General features: G+C 37.1%; 1 protein-coding gene across 1 annotated transcript in view; it reads left to right on the top strand.

Annotated features, from left to right (window-relative positions):
* Nucleotides 1-1,887: 1,887 nt before the first annotated feature.
* LOC127423638 (receptor-type tyrosine-protein phosphatase epsilon-like) overlaps nt 1,888-20,668 on the top strand; it is a 112,851-nt gene continuing 94,070 nt past the window's right edge. The window contains exon 1 of the mRNA XM_051668122.1: nt 1,888-2,014. The gene's annotated coding sequence lies outside the window, so the exon portion shown is untranslated. The remainder of the gene's footprint in view (nt 2,015-20,668) is intronic.

Here is a 20,668-nt window from a genome sequence, read left to right as displayed (position 1 = left end):
ACTTCTGCCCATTTCTCCTACATTCAAAACATTGACTTCAAGAACTGATTGTTTGCATACCATCTTATCTATCCAGACTTTGACATGTGGAGAGATTTAAGGATGTTAGGATATTTCCAACAGTATTCACTTCGCCTGAGATTGATCAAAATGTTTTGGCTCATCAGTGTATATATATATATATATATATATATATATATATATATATATATATATATATATATATATATAGACACATGTGGACAATTGAAAGGACATCTATAATTGGCTTCAAGACATCAGCAACCTCAACACAGGTCAAGATATGTTTTTAATAACATAAATGTTGGTGTGTATTTCCTGGATGCTATATTTAGATTTGCTTTCATGCTTTATAAGATGTCCAAAGTCCATTCTCCAGTGATAACATACAGTATCACCATTGAGATCACACACACACACACACATGTTGGTGCAGCTATCCTTGTGAGGACTCTCCATAGGCATAATGATTTTTATACTGTACAAACTATAGATTCTATCCCCTAATCTTACCCCTAAACCTAACCCTCATAAAAAACATTCTGCATTTTTACATTTTCAAAAAAAAAACATCATTTTAGTATGTTTTTTTTAAGCGATTTGAATTATGGGGACACTAGAAATGTCCTCATAAACCATATTTATAGCATAATACCCTTGTGATTACCAGTTTATAACCTAAAAAGAATTCCTGGTAAACCACCCAAACCCGCACGCACACACACACACACACACACACACACACACACACACACACAGATAATTATGAAACAGTATTGTAAAGTGTGACTAGATCAGACTGTGTGTGGATTGCAGATAGATATACAGGAGTATTTAAAATACTTCTGGAGCTACATGAATGACAAAACTCAAATCACCTAAACCGAATAAAAATTGAACAAAACATAAAATATAATAAACATATTTTTTATTATTATTTTTTTTAGCTGTCATTACACTTCTAAACAGCAGATTGTGCCTGTTGCTTTTCAATCAAACTGATGAGTTCAGTTGTGTTCTGATGTGAAAATTTTAATGTTAGAAATTAAATTATAGATTTTTAAGGATTTTCCTGCTGTTTGTTCTGTGAGTTATTTTGTAGTTCTTTGCTGACAACACTTTAATTGCATTTAATAATCAGGAAAAGTTCTGTTTAACCCCTTTGATGAACAGACGTTGTAAACTCATAGAAATAGAATAAGTGGATAAAATCGTAATTAGCATAAATTAGATAGTGTAGAAATGGGTGGTGCTGAGTGGCCCGAAAGTTGTCATTAATTGGTCTGTTGTGATGAGTCTAAATAATAATTCTTCTGTTTTAACTGTGTAGTTATTCAATGACCATTAAAGCCTCTCAATGTCATTGTTAAGAGGTCAATTATTGTCCAGAATGCTGCTAAAGCAACACAAAGCCAGTGTTGAACACGTGGTAACTGTTACTTTTCTTAGCGCTGCTCAAGATGAACCAATCACAGTCATTTGTGATTATTAGATTTGGATTTTCAGTTAAATCATTAAAAAACAAACAACAACAAAAAAACTTAGTGGTAATTTTTCAGGTTGTATATCAAATATAAATCCTTGCCATTAATATAGATTTAAAAGATTACACTTTTTACCGTACAAATGCGTCCAACAAGACAAAAACGTGCTGGGATTTGAATACAAGTCAATGGTTTATACGTCTTTAAGAGCCACCGATCGCCCCCTAGAGGAAAACAACTTTATTTGTCACAACAAATCGTAACAGTGACTGAGCAACGTTTGGCGTTCATACTCATCCGTACAATTTCAGAAATGGTCGCCAGGCGGCTCCCAGTCCACGGAGAGCCTCGGAGAACCGGGAGAGCCGCTGATAGGGGAGTGAATGTGCAGATCAACACAAATTTTCCTCCTTCCCCTAGTAGTAGTGTGATCAGCTCTCTCCCAAGCCGCGCATACTGCGCTCTCGGATCATAAACATCCGAAAACTGCGTTGATGTTGGAGTTTACGGTAAGGAGATGCTCATTACTGCATTTAAACTGAACCATATGGCTTTTAACACCAGTATTAAATATCGCACATGTGCAGGAATGTGTTGTTTTCAATGCGAAGGAGCGCGTAAAAGAACTGGCGTGGTCTGATCCGTGCGCTCCCGGTGCGTTTTACACACCCAGATATACTCCTATAAAGGAAATGCTTTGTGGCTTTGCTTTCTCTAACGTTTTCTTACCCATTCTCATAGCAGTATTTGCATGTCTGGTCCATGCAACTCATAATAAACATTTTGTGTCTTGATGGAGCGCATTGGCTGTGTTTGTAACCTGGAGTGACTTTTGGATCTGTCGGTTTTCGCGTAATGTGGGTTAGTGGAGCAAGCGTTAGGGAGAAAATGACATGGGATTTTTAGGAAAGGCTGGGAATCTCAGTGTAGTCTGATCCCTGCAGATGTGCCAAAGGAAAACGCGGAGGAGAGGAATGCCATGAATGCGGTCCCCAGGAGGCGTAGGTGTGTTTGACAGACCCAGAACCAGAGCTAGAGACCAACATAAATACAGCCAGGGCAAGATAAAGAATCAGATACAGAACCAGAAAACAGGGCTACTAACAGAACTGAAACCAGAACCAAAACCAAACTAGAAAAAGAAGCAAAATCAGAATTCAGAACCAGGGCTTGAGACCAACTTAGAACCCAGAGAAAATGCCCCCAAAATGTATGACACAACTGTGTTCAGATGAGCACATAGCTCATGTATACAACAAACAATTTTTGAACGTGGTTTAAAAGCAGACACATTGTCTGCCATGAATCACTTACATTTATATCAGTCATTTATTTGTAAGTCATAAATGAGTGCATGCTTTTCGGGTGGGAAATTAAAAGTGTGCTCAATAATGATAGGCCCATGATGTTTCTGAGCAGTTGACAGAACTGCCACTTTCCCAATTGGACCAGTGCTGTGTTGTCAAGACATCTTACATTTGATCAACATTTGGTTTTGTGTGATTTTATTGATTTTTGTCGTGAATTTTGCTGATTTAAAAGTTATCTAGCTGACTGAATAGTGGTTTCGTTGAAATTGCTAAAATTACTTGTGAAAGTCTTGGAAGCATTAAACACATCCGTACTGTTTACGCCATATGCCTTGATTATTTTCATGGTCAAAGTATAGTATCATTTCCAGCTATAATTGCAAATTATAAATCTAGTATATATATAGTATACAAAAATCATAAAGTCTAATGAAAAGTATTAAAATATTTTTGTAATGTAAAAAATACTTGTCGCTTTTTTTGTGGTGGTGCAAGTACAAATGAGAACTACTGCAGCAGAAAGAAAATCTTTATTGTTGAGCCCTGCAAAGTGTGGCACAAAGTTAAATTTTGTTAAACTTTTGCAGTGTAGTTTGCATGGTTAACCGAGGTGTTTTAGTAGTTCTCCATGAATCAAAAGTCTAGTATCCCAAAGGACATCTCTGGGGCAAACATACAAAGATGGCCCCATAGACATCCATTGTAAGTGCATTTCTGCCAACATGTTATTTTCCTACTTTTTTCAACCTGAGGGAAGTCAAAATTATTTCCAGTTGTTACCAACAGCTTGATTCTGTCCATTGAATGAAATAATAATAATAATAATAATAATAATAATGATTCCAGTTCTGATTCCGTAACAGTTCCATTATTGAATAAGGAAGCAATAGGCATAATAAGAAATGTGATTCATAATGGATTAATGCCCTCAGTCTGTTACCAAATGATGAGATCATTTAAATTTTTAACAGAACAGATTCTTGCAAAAATTGTGTTCATACAGACTTTTTAATTAAAATATTTTATTCATTTTTTGAGTTTTATAAAACACCACAAATTACAAGAAAACTCACTCATAATGTGAATTTTTACCTACACATTGTCCTACTTAAACATACAGTAATTACTCATAATTCTTGGTTCATTTCAAGTCAGACATGACTAAATGAATGACTTGTGGTTCAATAAGTTATTGATTCACTAGTGCAGTAGGAAGCATTGTATGTTTCGCAGTGTAGATTCAAATGAATGGGCTTATAAGTGTCATTCGTTCGTGGGATTGTACTACACTGGTCATGTTGTATGTTTCGCACCATAGATTCAAAAGAACCAACTCAAATGAGTCATTTGTTCGGGAATTAGGCTACACTGGTCATGTGGTATGCTTCGTGATGTAGATTGAAACGAAACAGCTTAAAAGAGTCATTCATTCGGGAATCAAACTACACTTGTCGCACTGTATGTTTCGCGCTGAAGATTCAAAAGACCCGACTCATATGAGTCATTAATTTGGGAATAGGACTACACTTGTCACATTGTTTGTTTCGTGCTTTAGATTCAAAAGAACCGACTCATAACAGTTATTTGTTCGGGAATCGGGCTACACTGGTCATGCTGTATGTTTCGAGCTGTAGATTCAACAGAACCGGCTTACAAGAGTCATTAATTCAAGAATCAGACTACACTTGTTGCACTGTATGTTTCGCGTTAAAGATTCAAAAGAACTGGCTTAAAAGAGTAATTAGTTCGGTAATTGGACTACACTTTTTGTTCTGTATGTTTTGCGCTTTAGATTCAAAAGAACCGACTTATATGAGTCATTTGTTTGGGAATCAGGCTACACTAGTCGCACTGTATGTTTCGTGCTGTAGATTCTAAAGAAGTGACTCGTATGAGTCATTCGTTCGGTAATCGGACTACACTTTTCATGCTGTATGTTTTTGCACTTCAGATTCAAAAGAACCTACTCATATGAGTCATTTGTTTGGGCATCGGGCTACACTGGTCGCACTGTATGTTTTGTGATGTAGATTCTAAAGAACCGACTCATATGAGTCATTAGTTCGGTAATCAGACCACTGGTTGCAGTTTGGTTCACGCTTTTATCCTGGAATATTCCTTTAATTCATTCAGATTTCACATTGAATGATGATCTACATGTCACTTCTTTCAGAATGAATGTTCGCTGAGTTACTTTGTGTAAAACAAATGCATATGGCATTTACAAAGTTGCGCTGTATTTGCTTTCTTTATAACACAGCTTCCAGAATCTGTTTTTGGAGTCTTGGGATTGTTTGTGTTTGTGTAGCTCCATGTTCACTCTAGACTCCTGCTGTGTTGTGCGTTCTCATAGGTGTTACTGCTTTTAACTTTGTCTTTGAAGTATTTTTTTGTTTTGTTTTGTTTGTTTTATGGGTAACAGGGGGAGCTAATTGGTCCACAGCTGTTGTACGCTTAAGGGTTGAAACTGATTTTTGTTGGGAGCTTGTGAGATCTGTCAGAGTTAATACAAAGGCCTAGTGCTTTGTGGAAAGAGTGCACAGCAAAACGAGAGAGAGAGAAAGAGAGAGAGAGAGACTCATTAACAGGTATGAGGTTTGTTTGCATCCGGACGTGTGAGAATTAAGATGCCTGGCATGTGTTTAAGTGAACAGGAAACAGTGGTCTGTATTACGCGTAAGGCTTCTTACACCCTAATACCTTATTTAATAATTTATATATTCAGTTTAAAAACCATCTAACCATTTTAACTCCATTCATGACAGCATCTCCAATCTGAAATGTGTCCTAAATTTGATTGCTCTACATACTTTGTGTTTGTATCCTAAAGCCCACAAAGCAGACAGATTCAGGACATTGTTTGGCCATGTGTTCATCAGAGCTTTACTGGAACTTGCGCTATTCCTGTATGTTCAAACACAATAAAATACAGACTTGCAACTTCCTGTAGGAAAACCAGAACCTCTTTCGTAATCTTTCTCTTTCTCTCTCACATTTTCTCACCTCATCTTCCTCTCTGTTGTTTCATCCTGCCATTTTACTTAATTTATTTAAAATGATTAAAAAGTAAGTTGTGACCTATGTGGGTCCAGTGCTGTAATGAATTTATGGAGGAGGCTAAACACTGTGTGTTTGACAGGGCGTGGTACCATCTGGTGAACAGCCCCAAAGTTGCGTTCAACACGTGGTTGCCTCCAGAAACTCAGCTGTGCAAACACAACCTCATGGCTTTACCTGCCACATGTGTGTGTTCACTCCACACGTCTCACACTCCGAGACCTGCACTCTGAGCGTGCCCTGACTTGTCTGGACGGGAGATAACGTGCACGGACGCGCCCACAGATGTGCAGCAAACCTGAGGACATGCAGATTCTTGGAATATTTGAGCTGCTGAATCAACTGTGATTTAAGCGGTTAGTGGGTCACTGTGTAAATGTTGCTAAAGCAATATGAAAAAAACATTGTTGAGTGGATTGTTTTGTTTTTCTACTGTTATGACTGGAGCTTGCAGCCTGTGTTGTCCATAGACTGAGAAAATTGCATGATTGGCTTTAATAGCAGACATAACGTCTTAGAAGAACATTCTGTTGCTCTTTCATGGCTCAGTTAAAGGCGGTGCCCAAGCAATGACCTTTTAAATGTTGTGTTAAGGTCAAGTGTGTAATTGTTTCTTTTTTTTTTTTTTTTCTCACTTTTTCTCCCCTATTTGGAATGTCCAATTCCCAATGCACACTAAGTCCTCGTGGTGGCGTAATGACTCAATCCGGGTGGCGGAGGAGCACGTGTGGAGGCTTCACGCTGTTCTCCGCGGCATCCATATACAACTCGCCACGCACCCCACCGAGAGCGAAAACCACATTGTAGCGACCATGAGGAGGTTACCCCATGTGACTCTACCCTCCCTAGCAACTGGGCCAATTTGGTTGCTTAGGAGACCTGGCTGGAGTCACTCAGCATGCCCTGGAACTCACGACTCCAGGGGTGGTAGTCAGCGTATTTACTCGCTGAGCTACCCAGGCCCCCAAAATGTTTCTGCAAATCTTAATGTGCAGAGACAACTATAGTTAAGCCAATCGTAGGTTGGTTTCTTTTTGGCAACTTAATGGAGTTTTATATATGCTATGGAGTTTCTCAGTTATGTTTCTCGTAAAGAGCAAAAAATAATCAAATAATTTTGTCTTTCCTATTGAAATATCAGATTTTTGAGTGAAGACTTTGGTAATTTTAGTTACTTTTGGTGAAATTTTGGTGACTTAATGGAGTTTTATTTATGGTTCATACATGGAGTTTCAAATAATGTACTACTTGCACTGAGCCTCATGAAATATTTTCCGCTTTGAAATACGTTTCCGGTATGTGTTTACAATGGGCCGTAGTTGCCTACTTCCCGAAACTCCCCTTAAAATGAGTGTTTGGAATAAGATATTCTGAATATCACTGTGTACAGCACTTCAAAATTCAGTGGAAATTTTTTTTAAAGCCCAAGCTGATCTGAGAAAGCATTGGCCAACACACTCTCACTGCGAAATCATCAGGATTCGTATGACTTTTCTAAATTTGGCTAATTCGTATGATATTGTGCGACTGCACTCATTTGAATTCCTACTACTTTCACTACAATCAATGATGTTGCTGGACATTGTTTCCATCTAATATGTGACAATTACCTGCTTCTGTCACACACAACAGCTTCCTATCATGTTTACACACTCTACTGATCGGTTAGGTTTAGAAAAGGGGTTTGGGTAAGGGCATCATATTAATAAGCATGTCCTTAACGCCTCTTGTGCAGAACTTGCGCTTACTTCCGCATTAGACATCTGGGAATTTGCACGTGATGAAGTCGTACGAGTTTATGCGAACAACATCGTGCGAGACCATATGAAATAGCCAACTCGTAAATGATGTACAAATTTTCATGAGATCGGGTTGCATTGGCTGGTAAACATTCAGCACCTTTCACTGTTTCTCCTCAATTGGTGGTCTAGACCTTAAATGACTGTTCGAACAGATCAGCTTGAACCGAATCGAGGCACCAAATTACTTTCCCAGACTTTCGGCTTCACTGTACCCCAATGGTGGAACGACCTTCCCAACTCCATTCGTGAAGCTGACTCCCTCTTGGTCTTCAAAAAACGGCTTTTTCGTGAGTAACTAAAATGACCAAAGTCTTTGGATATAAGCGTCTGCTAAATGAATAAATGTAAATAACCGCAAGTGACAGAAGGTAAAAGGAGACTAGTAAAGGGTGTCAGAACCAGCGTTCTTTGAATGAAACAATTACACACTTCAAACACTGCAATGCACCATGTGTGAGGGAGGAGAGAGAGACCAGATGAATGCATGCATCACCCTGTTTTTATTTAATGTATGTTATAATCTCTATTTTGTGTCATTGTTCAGTATATCAATAAACTGCATGTTGAAAGGTAAACCGTTAAGTAGAAAAGCTGCCAAAGATGAATTATAACGTTTGAAATGGATTAAATATGTGTAGTGCCCTTAAATATATTGTAGTGCAGTGAATTTATTTAATTTGACATTAAAACTGCTTCATTCTGTTCTGAGTGATTTTTAAAGCCTGTAAGAGTAAGAGAATGACTAATGTATTTATAAATCAATCTATCTGAATTGATCTGAATAACGCCTGAGCCACACTACGTAGAACACGGAAGCTGTTGTGCAAGTAGACCATTCTGCAAACAGGCTTGGGAAGGTTACTTTTAAAAAGTATTCTGCTAAAGATAACAGAATACATGCTGTAAAATGTAATTTGTAACGTATTCTGTTAGATTACTCTAAGTCAGTAATGCAGTCTAATTATTTTGGATTACTTCTTTAGCACTGGAAAAAATTTTCACTTGTTCTGACTATAAACAAGTTAATAAAGTAAGAAAATTCACTTATATATATATATATATATACACACACACACACACACATATACATACATACATACATATATATATATATATATATATATAATATGTGTGTGTATATGTATATATGTGTGTGTATATATATATATATATATATATATATATATATATATATATGTATACACACACACACACACATATATATATATATATATATATATATATATATATATATATATATAAAGCCTCTATCTTATGCAGTTTTGCATGAGATTCACATGACAATTTACACAAGGTTAACTATATTTGCTGCTCCAAACTTCAAAACCCCACAGAGTGTCCACTACGACATCCTTTTCTGATCATATGTGGATTCTGTTCATAGAACGAGGCAGAAAATATATTATTTGTAGCTTTCTATACAAAATTAAAGGCTACATTGATTAGCATTTTTTGTAAAAATACCCTAACTGCATATAAAAATTTGACAAGGCATGTAATCGTGTATTTATTGGATTTATGTTTCATCTGTCAAAGTGTTTCTAACTGTTTTGTTGTTAAGCTGTAGAAACACAATGTAGCTCCTCTAAGCTCCCAAGGGAAATTTCCTCAATGATGTCATATCCACATTTTAACTCCCAACATTATGAACTTGTGTAAATGTAACACATCATAAGAAAGTGTTCCACTGCTGTTCAAACACTCCTCGGATCACATAATTTATACGGATAAATATTTTCCAACTGAATAGTCTAAACATTAAATGAAACAAATTATATTGAAATGCAAAGTAATCTCATAAGTAATCAAAATAAAGTGCAACGATATTTTTTATTTATTTTTTTTTTTTTTTTGTGACTGGTTAAGTGCTCATGGGAAAGATGTGTTTTTAGCCGTTTTTTGAAGACAGAGAGTGAGTCAGCTTCACGGATGGAGTTGGGAAGGTCATTCCACCAACGTGGTACGACGAAGCCGAAAGTCCAGGAAAGTGTCTTAGTGCCTCTTTGGCTATGTTCAGACTGCCACTAAAAATCTGAAAAAAAAATTCCATATCCAGATTGTATCCAGATGAGTTTTGATAGTCTGGACAGCAAAAAACCACATGAAATCAGATTTTTCCGAATCTGATTAAAACCACATCGGGAGGTGGTTTCAAATGCAATTTAAATCAGATTTTTTCAGATGCGTCTCAGTCCGGACGCTCTGGCTGCTCAAATCGGATTTCAAATGGTCTTTTGCGTCACTCTTAACGCGACACACAATGACATCAAAAATCGGTGATGGAAATGCCGGAAGTATTCATAAGCCGAACGTGACTGCAGCACGGAACATCACAGTATTTACCAGGAGTTCTGCACCACGACTGGGCAGGGCGCTTATTTGGAGAGTGAGATGATGCACCTCCATTTTTCCTGCATCTGTTTCGAAAGCATCGTCACATGGGTACGCCTACGTCATTACCAAAACAACCCATGCAGATAGGTTGGTTACGTCTGAACGCGCAAATCTGATTTTATCACTTGCAATTAATAGTGCGGACAGTCTGCCTGAAAAGATCTGATTTGAGAAAAAATCAGATTTGCCTGTAGTCTGAACATAACCTTTGTGTTGGTACAACAAGGTGATGTTCTTTAGCCGACCGCAGGCTTCTGGTGGGAATGTAGCTCTGCAGAAATGATTATAGGTATGCTGGAGCAGACCCGGTGACTGTTCTGTATGCCAGTATCAGAGCCTTGAATTTGATATGTGCAGTAACTGGCAGTCAAGGAGTGGTGTAACGTGCTGTCTTTGGTTCATTAAAGACCAGACGTGCTGCTGCATTCTGGATCATTTGCAGGGGTCTAATTGCACATGCAGGGAGGCCTGCAATGAGAGCGTTACTAGTCCAGTCTAGTTATGACAAGTGACTAAACAAGAAGTTGTGTGGCATGTTCAGAGAGGAAGGGTCTTATCTTCCTGATATTGTAGAGTGTAAATCTACATGATGGTACTGTCTTTGAGATATGGTCTGTGAAATGTAGTTGGTTATCGATGGTTACCCCTAGATTTCTGACCGTTTTGGAAGGCGTTACTGTAGTCGAACCCAACTGCACGATGATGTTGTGTTCGACAGCAGGGTTGGCTGGAAAGATAAGGAGTTCGGTCTTGGCTGGGTTAAGTTGTAGGTGGTGTTCCTTCATCAAGGCCGATATGTCTGCCAAACAGGCAGAGATTCGAGCAGTCACTTTGGTGTCGTTGGGCTGGAAAGACAAGTAGAGCTGTGTGTTATCGGCATAGCAGTGGTAAGAGAAATCATGTGCCTGAATGATGGGTCCCAGTGATGTTGTGTATATAGAGAAGAGAAATGACCCAAGCACTGAACCCTGAGGTACCCCAGTAAGTAGCTGGTGTGACTTGGACACCTCACCTAAATTACTAAATACGTAATCCCGTTACAAGTATTATGTTACTCCCCAACCCTGATGATAAATATATATGATATAAATATATAATAAAATAACAATAATTATAATCAGATAATTTGATCTTTAGTCATTTTGAAAAAAGATGATGAGAAAAGTATATGAACATTTTTGACTTCTGATTGCAAAGTTTAGTATCTTGGCAAATCTAAGAACTAAGCTGCGAATTTCATTCATGCGAAAAAACATAATATCGCAAAGACAGTGTGCGAATAAAGACACGTTTTCTTTCCATGTGTTCAAAAGAACAAAATTGTCACTTCTTGAGAAATTCTAGTCACTGTGACACTTTGATTACTAAAATACTAATGGTTTAGAGCATGCAGACAAAACATTAGAACAACTTGTCTCTGGAGCGTAAGTGCGTCGCACAGTTCTAGGAGCACTATGTGTGTGCGTTCCTCCTTCCTTATGTCTTTGCCATGCAGATCTATAATATATTTTTTTAGGTTTCAATAAGCCTGATCTGTGGCACAGTTTAAGTTTGTATTCGACTTATTTGCTCTGTGTTTCTGTCAAGCAGTTCTTATGTGATATCCGAAAATGTGCATAAAAATACGTGGATGGAAACCCAGCTACTGTTGAGATCTCTTTTGAAAATCCAGAGGAGACACATGTAGGATTACTGGTGTCTTTTTCTCAGCAGAAAAAAACTGAGAAGCAGGAAAGTCTTTATTTGTTCTCCATTTAATCTAATTTCTGTCTAGGAAACAATTGAAATATTGATGAGATCTAATTTGTGATTCATTCCTAATAGCTTTTAAACAGCATTTTTTTTTTCAGATTGGAACAGGAAGAGTTATGTGTGATTCTGTTAGGTTGCTTCTGAATGGACAGGAAGGAGATCCGGAATGAATTTGAGCTGGCAGGGCAAGAGCTGATGATGTCATGTCATTACCAGCTGTCCAGAAATATTAAGGGCAATATGGATTTCCAGTACATGCCTTTATCCATCCATTTTGGTCTTATTCAATTACTTTGTGCACCACAACAAAAAAGCTTGAGTTGATTGTAGGGCTTTTAACATCTGAGCATGACCTGAAAATGGATCATACATCAGTCTTATGTTTTTCTGTTGTTTTTCGAGGCTGCATCTTCAGGGTAAGATGTCTTGATGAATTTGAGCAGGAAACAGTATATTAGGCCTGGGTCAGAAATGTAACATCTGTTTGTGAGTAGACAGACTCACTGTGAAAATCAACACAGCCGTCCTGACCTCTGTCTGAAACCAGAGAGACTGATCAAGAAAAAGAGAGAGTGAGCTGCAGGTTTGTTCACCTTTGAATTATGATCGCAGCCTGATCTGACTTTTCTAAAGATGCGTCTACTTTATCTGTGTGTCTGTATGTCCAACCTGGTGTCATAATCACTATACTTACATATTTGCAAAATAATTTTAGCATAATCAGAAATATAATATCACATATATTGTTATTATTTTTAGATTCATTAGATCCAACTTAAAGGGTACGTCTCAGTCAGCTCCTTTGTTCAGTAGTCAGGGCACTTATCAGTGATTTGAAAGGAACAAATCACTGTCTAGCTGTTTGAAAGGAAGAACTGACCTGGTGTGTGTGCTTTCTCCAGAGTGTTGAAAAACTGAATTTCAAATGAAGTGAAAAGTCACTTCACACATTATCAGTATTGATCATCTGAAGATTGAAAACTGAAGATTTCATACAAAGGTGTACACTACAGTCTTCAAAGACAAAGGACAACTGGCTCTAACAAGGACAGAAGAGATGTGGAAGGCCAGATGTACAACTAAACAAGAGGATAAGTACATCAGAGTCTCTAGTTTGAGAAATAGACACCTCACATGTCCTCAGCTGACAGCTTCATTGAATTCTACCCGCTCAACACCAGTTTCATGTACAACAGTAAAGAGAAGACTCAGGGGTGCAGGCCTTATGGGAAGAATTGCAAAGAAAAAGCCACTTTTGATACAGAAAAACAAAAAGAAAAGGTTGGAGTGGGCAAAGAAACACAGACATTGGACAACAGATAATTGGAAAAGAGTGTTCTGGATCTTAACCCCATTGAGCTTTTGTGGGATCAGCTAGACTGTAAGATGCGTGAGAAGTGCCCAACAAGACGAAGCGTGGGGTGAAATGTCACCTGAGTGTCTGGACAAACTGACAGTTTACGGGTCACGGTTTTGGTACGGTTCAGTATTTGCTTTGTTTAAAAAAACGAATAAAAATATTACTGTCAAATTCAACGAATAAACTATTTGGTAAACACTTCAACAGGTTTGCCCTTAAATAACAAACATTGTTTTACAACAGTAACCATAGTTTAACCATGGCATTTGTAGTAAAATTATAGTAACCACAATATAAACATGGTTACTGTCATGGTTACAATATATAGTAAAATCATGGTTACTATATAGAAACTACAGTATTACTGTAGTAACACCATGGTTAATTGTATCAACACCATTATTTCTGCTCAGAAAACCATGGTGACAGCAGTCATGTTACTACAATATTACTCTAGTAAAACCATGGTTAATTTTTGTCAGGGTCCTTAACTAAAAAAAATTAATCCATGCGATTATCTAATCAGCCAATCGTGTGGCTGCAGTGCATAAAATCATGCAGATACGGGTCATGAGCTTCAGTTAATGTTCACATCAACCATCAGAATGGGGAAAAATGTGATCTGAGTGATTTGGACCGAGACATGATTGTTGGTGCCAGATGGGCCGGTATGAATATTTCTGTAACTGCTGATCTCCTGGGATTTTCACACACAACAGTCTCTAGAATTTTCTCTGAATGGTGCCAAAAACAAAAGTTCTGTGGATGGAAATGTCTTGTTGATGAGAAAGGTCAACAGAGAATGGCCAGACTGGTTTGAACTGACAAAGTCTACAGTAACTCAGATAACCGCTCTGTACTTTTGTGGTGAAAAGAATATCATCTCTGAATGCTATTCTGTGATGCGGGTTGGCGCTGTTTTGGCAGCACAAGGGGGACCTACACAATATTAGGCAGGTGCTTTTAATGTTGTAGCTGATCGATGTGTGTGTGTATGGATAAGGATATATATATATATATTACAGCTTAAGAAAACAAATAATGTTTGTTTTACAGTGCTGGCTAAACATATTTGCCTCTGTGAGTATTTGGAATGAAGACTGGGTGTGTGTGTGTGTGTGTGTGTGTGTGTGTGTGTGTGAAGGGTGGAGTGCATTATGTCATCATCTCTCTGGTTATGATTTTCTGTCCTGATGTAGCAGAACTGAAAGCAAATGTTTCACACCCCTGCCAGATTTAGACTGATGTTTCTGTGTTCACAACCACAGTTCATATATATATATATATATATATAGTTCTTTTTCAGTAAGGGTCTATGAAAGGATGTGCTTAACCTTCAGAAAATGTTTGTTCACCTCAGGAAGTCAAAGATTAGTCAGAAATAGTGATATAAGATGCTTTATTTTCTGTTTATTTTTTTCTGTTTGCAATGCTTGCAACACGGGGGCTGTTCAAACCCCCAATTTGTGTGTAATTATGCAATTAAAAGCAAAAATGAAATAAAAATATGTCAGAATGGTTAACAGGGTTGCAGATTTAGCTTAAATGAAGCTGTCACTCAGTAGGAACATTGTTTTTTTTTAACATATTTCCATGGTTTTATAAAAGTGATAAGTCACTGGAGGGAATGCATTACTGCAATTTTTCCATGGTATGACTGTTCTCAATGTCTGTTAACCCCCACAAATGCATATATTTAATCTTTACTTTTTGTAAATCCACCAGGAAAAATTCACTGTTCCTATAAGGTGATCCATTTGATCCAGAGTCTTTGATTTGACGCTGTCAGTAAATTCTGGATTAATCCGCTCATGCTGCTGAAATCGTCCTCCCACTCTGCCTCCAAGCCACAAAGTTGACACTTTGTCAGCAGTGCATAACATAAAGATTTGATGTGTTATTTTAAATCATTCACATGTGGGATATTTTGATGTCATACTTGGGTGTGATTTTGTTGCACTTTAACATCTAGATGCATTAAAGCTGTATGTGCTTGATATGAATTTTACAGTAGTGGTTCTGCTTTTCCCAGGCTTAAAAAGCCACAACTTAAATTAGAGCATGCTTTGTGTTCTTGCAGATTAGAATTGTACATCAAAATTAAATTCTCCACTCCCGGTGGTCCATCTAAAATTGCCAAGAAAAAACGAACTGAATTGTGAACAAAAATCTTGGAAAATCATGGCAGACGATAGAGCAAAAATCAACAATGGCGATGCACTACAAAACTGTTGACTTTATGTCATATATATATAAGTTTAACTGTATGAAAGTTCAAATTGAAAGTTTATAATTTACAGTACATGTGTGCATACATTCAGCTAGGTCATTTCCTGATGGTAAAGCATCTATTTTGTAGATATTCATAGTATTTTTATGTGTTTGACATGCACATTTTGATTACTGATGCATAAATAAGCACATTACAAAGTGTGTTGTTCCTGCATAGTTTTTTTTTTTTTAAGTTTATCATCGTAAATTATTTTAATTTCTGTAACTTTTAGCATTTACGTGATCTAGCTAATTCTATGAAGTGGTTTTAGTGTTAATTCAAATGTCAATATGACAATAATAACAGATTAACATTGCAGAGTGTATTATTCCTTGGAATGACTGGCAAATATTAAAGGGATAGTTAATCCAAAAATGAAATTCTGTAATTTACTCATTTTTACTTTCTATCTTCACTCAATCTTTTTTTTTTTTTTTTGCCTATTTAAGATTTACGCGTTTCAGTTTCATAACAAATCTGCTTCAAATTGAATTGAGTCATTTTTAACCTAATTAAATTAACACAACTTAAATATATTTAATTATAAAATAATAATAACAAAACTTGATGGAAATTTGTTATGAAATTAAAATGCATAAATATTAAAAATAGGCTAAACATTTTTTCCCGCTGTTTATAACGTCTTAATTTTGGACTGTTCACCCCACAGAGTTATCATATGTCTTCAGAAGACTTAGAATATAATGCAAAAGTAATTTGGACCACTTTTTTAATATTTTTATGCTGCTTTATTTATTTTTATTTTTTTATTTTTTTGGAGCTTGACAGCCCTAGTTCTTATTCACTTTCATTGTATGAACAAAAAAATGGCCTGGATGTTCTTCAAAATTTCACCTTTTTCTGTTTTATGAAAGCAATTCATACAGGTTTGGAACAACCTTGAAACATGAGGGTGAGTAAATGATGACAGAATTTTCATTTTGGGATGAACTTCTTTTATCAGATTAAAGAATTACATTATTTGAATTATTTGTTTTATTTTTATTGTGATTTGGGGTGGGGTGGGGGGTGTTGCTATGAAATTGGTCCTTGGTTTATGAAAGGTAGACGAATTAGAGAAATCTTGCCACAGACGTCAAGATGCTCAGAGTGACAGAAGGTCTCCTGTGCTGTTAATTCCAGTCTTCTTGGTCAAAAATGCTCTTAGAAGCAGCGGGTTTTAAGCGCTGCCGCGGCTCTAGCGTGTTATCACACAAACACTAAGATTGTGAACCGCTGTAGCTTTCAGAGCAATACAAAGAGGTTTTGTTCTATTGAGGGGTACGCTCAGCGAGGTCCTTGCAAAGACTCCAGTTTTTGTTTGACTGCATTTTCTGAGTTTGTTCAGCCAATTGAAGAAAGAGAGAGGGAGATGAAATGCCATGTATCCTTAATACTTCCAGATCGTTAACGGTTGCCCTAAGGCAGTTTTAATGTGATGTATTACAACGACTGTATTTAGATCTACTCTAATAACTTGCAGTTGAAACGATAACTTTTTCAGCATTCCGCCCTGTCAAAAGAGCTGAGAGGCCTTCTTGCTTATCTCATGACAAGCAAAATGCATCACATGTATTTAAAAGAGATGTCTTTTTTTTATTTGTTAAAATACTTTCTCTTCTCCCAGCTTAATAAGCCAAGACAACTTTAAGTAAACCATTCAGGTCCAAGTGTAAACACTCTGGTGCTATCAATACATTGCTCTGTTTCTTTGAGCATCACAATCAGCCCAACGCAGCAACATTGGCTCCACCAATGGCATGAGATTGGGGTGAGATTATCTGTTTGTCCAACCAATGATGTGACTAGTTTTGTGATCCTAGTGGTGGAAAATGTATTATTCAGTTTCATTTGGAAATATTTCTTATTACTGAAGTAAAATGGTTTGCGAATGCTTTTTAATGTTGACTTTGATCTCTAGTGTTTTAACATGCATTTATTAAGCACAGTCTGAACGCACAAGCTATAATCATAATAATTGTGTCATACACAAGTTGTTTTCTCATAACTCAGTGTGTTCAGAAAAAATAGACATGTATCTATACACCGATCAGCCACAACATTAAAACCTCCTCGTGCCGTCTTTTTGGTACCATTCGGTGTAAATTCTAGAGACTGTTGTGTGTGAAAATCCCAGGAGATCAGAGTTACAGAAATACTCAAACCAGCCCGACTGGCACCAACAATCATCCATGCGATTATCTAATCAGCCGATCGTGTGGCAGCAGTGCAGTGCATATCATCATGTTATCTATGTGACCTCAGTGATTTTGACCGTGGCATGATTGTTGGTGCCAGACGGGTTTGAGTATTTCTGTAACTGCTGATCTCCTGGGATTTTCACACACAACAGTCTCTAGAATTTTCTCCGAATGGTGCCAAAAACAAAAAACATCCAGTGAGCGGCAGTTCTGCGGATGGAAATGTCTTGTTGATGAGAGAGGTCAACAGAGAATGGCCAGACTGGTTTGAACTGACAACGTCTACGGTAACTCAGATAACCGCTCTGTACAATTGTGGTGAGAAGAAGATCATCTCAGAATGCTATTCTGAGATGCAGGTTGGCACTGTTTTGGCAGCACGAGGGGGACCTACACAGTATTAGGCAGTTGGTTTTAATGTTGTGGTTGATCGGTTTATGTAAAATGTCTGAGCGATAGCAGGACTCACATTGACTAGAACAGCTTACATTTTCAAACTGTCTATGAAATCAAGCTGTGTGCATTCTGGCGTGCCATTACACGCTTTAAACTCTCTCTCTCTCATTTTAATGTTTGATATTAGCAACTCTGTGTCCCCTTTCAAGTGCTATTTATCTTTTCTATAGGCCTAGTGCCGCTCATTATCATAATGGTTTCATGGTTTGAAAAACAACTTGTTTTTAACTCGTAAAATGGCTATTTGTTGATTGTGGCGTTGAATGATGATCAGCTCATTATGGTAATTAATGCAGGCATTTCAGATGTCTCGCAGAAGGCATGCTTATGCAAGAATCACTATTAATATCGCTCTTACTTGGGGATAGTGATTTTTTTCGAAATCCTTAGCCCTAAGTATTAAACTATGTAACTCGTCCCAAACCGTTTGTGCCATGGAAATGAAAGATACTTAAAATAATTTGGCTTGTTGAGGAAAGGTGTGTATTTTTGTTTTTTTGTTTTTTTGAAGCTATCTAATGATTTTTGCCTCACTGATGATACAATGGGCAAAAAAATCCTAAAGACATTTGGAAGAATGCATCTGTCTGAATGTTTACAGCTTGATAAACCATCCATCCATTACAATTTATCATGCAGAAATGTTTTTACAATTTGTGGAAGTATGTCTAGTATGCCTATTGAAACTGTAGCTAGCAAGATATTTCAAAAAGCTTGTAACTGAATCCTTCCGTTGCTTATAGCTGAAATCTCTGAAAATCTAAATATAAACATTTGTACTGTAAACTTGATACCTCCCTTGGAATGCTAATGACGTGATTTTTCTTTGGTCTTTTTCCCCTTGCAGTTCTGGTTTACCCAGTAAGATGGTGTTTCAGGCTTCAGTTTGTCTAGCTTAGCATCAGAAGCTGTGGGTCACTACACATTCAGTGAACTTCATGTGGAAGTGGTCTATATTTAATCCGGCACCCATATTAATGGGTTACAGCAATCACACCGTGCATGCTTTGTAGCAGAATCATAGCTGCATGTACAATTTTGGCACTTGGGATAGGCATTTTAAAATAATTTGTAGTTGAGTACTTTAACCCACAAAAACGAGTTAACGATTACTCATAAATGAATATAACAAGTATGACACGTGTGAAATTTATATTTTGTGTTTTTTTCACAGAAGTAACCAAGAATGGTTTCAAAATAAGATAACTTCAACCAACTATTAGGCTTGGGATCGATGCCTTTTTCACGCATCGATAATAGGAAGACTTTCCCGATGATTATCGATATATATCAGGATTTTTTTTTTTGTTTTTCAGATATACAGTAAATTGGGTTGCTTGTTGCACAATAGTCTTTATCTTTTAGATAAAAAATTCTCAACACAACATTGGTAAAGTGTGAGCGGTAGGGGAAAATTTAAGGGGGCCACCCTTTCGTGTCTGGTGGACGACATGGCACGTTCTAAAATGTGAAAAAAATATTTTCTACATAGGAATGCACACACCGCCAATGGTCAGAGTCAAAATTCTACAGTGACACGGAGCGCAAATCGTATAGTTTTCCATCAAATTTGACCCAAATCATTATCATAGGACAAATATTATTTACTATATCCATAGCTGGATTATCTATTGTGAACATGTGTCTTTCATATAGCCTACACAGTGTATTTTCAGTTACAAGTATGTCGTTGTGTGATGTGACAGCTTGAATGAAAGACCTATTCAAGGTTACATAGTGAGAAATTGCATAATAAACGTGGCTATTTCTATTCGTTCAGTTTGCACAGTTACACCAGTTTCATACACTAACCTGCAAACTCATCAACAAAACTTTGTTCATTCTTGAAGTACAAAAACCTTCGTAAATTTGGACTGTCATATGCTGTGCCGCTTCAGCTCGCCCTGTGTGTGTGTGTGTTTGATAGCTTTCCTGACCATCGACCGGCTTCAGTAAATGTTATATGATCCTCTTGTCTTGGTCTCTCAATGCTATTACGCCAGACTGAGTGAACTGAAAAGCACGCAAATTAGGCTTTGAATATATGCTTCAAAAATATATCAATAAAATAACGCGGCGATCAATAATTGATATATCAATATTTTAAGACATCCCTACTAACTATGCTTTTCTTTTAAGACGTTTTTTATACAATTGTGCTCAAAAGTTTGCATACCCTGGCAGAAATTGTGACATTTTGGAAGCCATTTATTATCACATAGTTGTTTGGCTCCTTTTTAAATCATAATGATAACAAAAATCACCCAAATGGCCCTGATCAAAAGTTTACATACCCTTGCATGTTTGGCCTCGTTACAGACACACAAGGAGACACACACAGGTTTAAATGGCAATTAAAGGTTAATTTCCCACACCTATGGCTTTTTAAATTGCAGTTAGTGTCTGTGTATAAATAGTCAGTGAGCAGGCTAGATACTGAGCCATGGGGAGCAGAAAAGAACTGTCAAAAGACCTGCATAACAAGGTAATGGAACTTTATAAAGATGGAAAAGGATATAAAAAGAAAACCAAAGCCTT

The sequence above is a fragment of the Myxocyprinus asiaticus genome, chromosome 32 (genome assembly GCF_019703515.2).
Source record: "Myxocyprinus asiaticus isolate MX2 ecotype Aquarium Trade chromosome 32, UBuf_Myxa_2, whole genome shotgun sequence".
NCBI lineage: Eukaryota > Metazoa > Chordata > Actinopteri > Cypriniformes > Catostomidae > Myxocyprinus > Myxocyprinus asiaticus.
This window is presented reverse-complemented; position numbering and strand designations above follow the sequence as displayed.